General features: G+C 43.1%; 1 non-coding gene across 1 annotated transcript; it reads left to right on the forward strand.

Annotated features, from left to right (window-relative positions):
* Positions 1 to 247: 247 nt before the first annotated feature.
* Positions 248 to 319, forward strand: Trnae-uuc. Its single transcript has one exon. It is a non-coding gene; the product is annotated as a tRNA-Glu (tRNA).
* The last annotated feature ends 3,649 nt before the right edge of the window (positions 320 to 3,968 follow it).

Genomic DNA, 3,968 nt, shown 5'->3' on the forward strand with positions numbered 1-3,968 from the left:
CCTCCTCCTCCTCCTCCTCTTCCTCCTCCTCCTCCTCCTTCTTCTTCTTCTTTTTCCTCTTCCTCTTCTTTATAATAATAATAACCACCACCACCACCACCACCACCACCACCACACCAATTACTGTCAGTCCGCAGTCAGTCAAAATACCTAGGCATGTCACACAAGTGGAGGGGGGAGATTGGGGGGGGGGAGAGTTAGAGAATAATATCCCAATATAAATTTTTGTGTTGTCGTACATTGTCAGTCCCATGTGGTCTAGTGGCTAGGATACCTGGCTTTCACCCAGGAGGCCCGGGTTCGATTCCCGGCATGGGAATATATTTTTTCTTCTCGTGTAATTCCTGTAGATTGTGGAAAGGGATTGATGATTGATGGGGGAAGGGGTCACGACGCTGAGAATCATCTTTTCTATTTCTATCTTTAGGTAGAGACAATAAGTATATGTTTTATTGTTTTTTTTATTATTATCACCTTAGTTTGCTATGTAGATAAGACTACTGCTGAAGTTGCTGCTATTACAACAACAACTACCACTACTAATATCATCACCACCAACACTCTCATAACCAGGCCATCTACATACTGTATATCACAGGTCACTTTCAAACCTTCTCCCCCCTGACCTCCCCCCACACACACACAACACGCAACAGTCCACTTTCATCAATGACATCACCTTTGAGTTCGTTACTTCTACCAATTTTATCAGCACTCACTTGTATCGTATCAATCAGGTCTGTGGTGTTATCAGGTTGTCTGGTATCAGGTGGCGCTTATCAGTTCAGTCACTCTTTAACATCTACCTCCCGGACAGTCCTTCCAAGTCCTGGAAATGTTTGTGGGAGTTGAAGTGGGAGTGGATGGAGTTTGTTTGTTTGCTGGTTAGTTGGTTAGTTAGACAGACAGACAGACAGATAGATACATACATACATGAATAGATAAATAGATGGATACTACTACTACAGGCGCTATAGGCCTTAACGTTAAAAAAAAGAACTTTTGCTTTTTATGTAGAAAGGGCGCCAGCAAAGGCAATAAAACTTACAATAAGAAATGCCTATTGAGGTGCCGATCCCATACAGAGACCAAAGCGTCAGCGGAGGTCAGGAGATAAGTGTCTTGAAACCTTCTTGAAAGAGTTCAAGTCATATGAAGTTGATAATACAGAAGTATGCAGAGAAAGGGGTAAATGATTGGGAATACTAGTTCACTCTTGCACTAGTAAAGTGGACAGAATAAGGTGAAAAAATAGAATAAGGTCTTGTGCAGCGAGGCAGGGAAGGGGAGGCATGCAGTTAGCAAAATCAGAAGAGCGGTTGACATGAAAATAGCGGTAAAAGATTGCAAGAGATGCATCGTTGCGCGATGAGAAAGCAGCTGAAGCCAGTCAATAAGAGGAGTGGAGTTGATAAGACGAAGAGCTTTTCATTCTACTCTATTTAAAAGAACGTATGAGTGGAATGCCCCCTTACATATGAAGCATACTCCATTCATAAACGGATACAGCCTTTGTACAGAGTTAACAGTTGGTGGGTGGTGGGTAAGAAAAACTGGCGGAGACGACTCAGAACACATAACTTTATAGAAGCTGTTTTCATTTATAGATGAGACTACAACTAGACTAATACTAGTGAGGATTACTGCTACTATTACTACTACCACTACTACTACTACTACTACTACTACTACTACTACTACTACTACTACTACTACTACTACTACTACTTTTTTTTTTTTTTTATGGTAAGGCCTATAGCGCCTGTAGGCACACTTGAAGAGTGTATGGGAAGCGCTGTTCAGCTTCCGCCCATTAGTGGCGCAGACAATCTTATTTATAGTAGGTTTTTTTTTTTTTTTTCACGTAGAGAAGAGGGCCAGCCAAGGGCAAAAAAAAGAAAGTTAGAAAAAAGCCCACTTGAGCGCTGGCTTTCCAAAGAGTACAAAAAGTGCCAAAACCGTCAGCCAGAATTAGGGGAGCAAATGCCTCGATACCTCCCTCTTAAAAGAAGACAAGTTGTAGGAATTTGGAAATACAGATGCAGGGAGGGAGTTCCAGAGTTTAGTAGTGAAAGGGATGAATGATTGAGCGTACTGGTTAACTCTTGCATTAGAGAGTTGGACAGAATAGGGATGAGAGGAAGAAGAAAGCCTTGTGCAGCGTGGCCGCAGGAGGAGGGAGGCATGCAGTTAGCAAGATCAGTAGAACAGTTACCATGAAAATAGCGATAAAATATAGAAAGGGATGCAACATTTCGGCGGTGAGAAAGAGACTGAAGACAGTTAGTCAGAGGAGGGAGTTGATGAGACGAAGAGCTTTCGATTCCACCCTATCAAGCAAAGCTGTGTGACTGGAACCCCCAAACATGCGAAGAGTACTCCATACAGGGACGGATAAGGCCCTTATACAGAGTAAGCAGTTGGAGGGCGAGAAAAACTGGCGGAGACGCCTCAGAACACCTAACTTCATAGAAGCTGTTTTAGCAAGAGATGAGATGTGAAGTTTCCAGTTAAGATTATGAGCAAAGGACAGACCGAGGATATTCATTGTGGAAGAGGAGACAGTTGAGTGTCATTGAAGAAGAGGGATAGTTGTCTGGAAGGTTGTGTCGAGTTGATAGATGGAGGAATTGAGTTTTGAGGCATTGAAAACTACTAGATTTTCTCTGCCCCAATCGGAAATTTTAGAAAGATCGGAAGTCAGGCGTTCCGTGGCGTCCCCGCGTGATCTGTTGATTTCCTGAAGGGTTGGACGTCTCTGAAAGAACGTGGAAAGATGTAGGGTGGTATCATCAGCGTAGGAGTGGATAGGGCAAGAAGTTTGGTTAAGAAGGTCATTAATGAATAATAGAAAGAGAGTGGGTGACAGGACAGAACCCTGAGGAACACCACTATTAATAGGTTTAGGAGAAGAACAGTAGCCGTCTACCACAGCAGCAATAGAGCGGTCGGAAAGGAAACTTGAGATAAAGTTGCAGAGAGAAGGATAGAAGCCGTAAGAGGGCAGTTTTGAAATCAAAGCTTTATGCCAGACTCTATCAAAAGCTTTTGATATGTCTAACGCAACAGCAAAAGTTTCACCGAAATCTCTAAAAGAGGATGACCAAGACTCAGTAAGGAAAGCCAGAAGATCACCAGTAGAGCGACCTTGACGGAAGCCATACTGGCGATCAGACAGAAGATTGTGAAGTGACAGATGTTTGAGAATCTTCCTATTCAGGATAGATTCAAAAACTTTAGACAAGCAAGAGATTAAAGCTATAGGACGGTAGTTTGAGGGGTTAGAACGGTCACCCTTTTAGGAACAGGCTGAATGTAGGCGAACTTCCAGCAGGAAGGAAAGGTAGAAGTCGATAGACAAAGTTGGAAGAGTTTGGCCAGGCAAGGTGCAAGCACAGAAGCACAGTTTTTGAGAACAATAGGAGGGACCCCATCAGGTCCATAAGCCTTCCGAGGGTTTAGGCCAGCAAGGGCATGGAAAACATCATTACGAAGAATTTTGATTGTAGACATGAAATAGTCAGAGGGAGGAGGAGAGGAGGACAAGCCCAGAATCGTCCAAGGTGGAGTTGTGAGCAAAGGTTTGAGAAAAGAGTTCAGCTTTAGAGACAGAAGAGATGGCAGTGGTGCCATCAGGATGAAATAAAGGAGGAAAGATGAAGAAGTGAAGTTATTTGAGATGTTTTTGGCTAGATGCCAGAAGTCACGAGGAGAGTTTGAGTTTGAAAGATTTTGACATTTCCTATTTATGAAAGAGTGTTTGGCAAGTTGAAGAACAGACTTGGCATGATTCCGGGCAGAGATATAAAGTGCATGAGATTCAGGAGATGGAAGGCTCAAGTACCTTTTGTGGGCAACCTCTCTATCATGTATAGCACGAGAACAGGCTGAGTTAAACCAAGGTTTAGAAGGTTTAGGTTGAGAAAAGAATGAGGAATGTACGCCTCCATGCCAGATACTAACACCTC

Source organism: Portunus trituberculatus, chromosome 38, assembly GCF_017591435.1.
Source record: "Portunus trituberculatus isolate SZX2019 chromosome 38, ASM1759143v1, whole genome shotgun sequence".
In the NCBI taxonomy this organism is placed as follows: Eukaryota; Metazoa; Arthropoda; class Malacostraca; order Decapoda; family Portunidae; genus Portunus; species Portunus trituberculatus.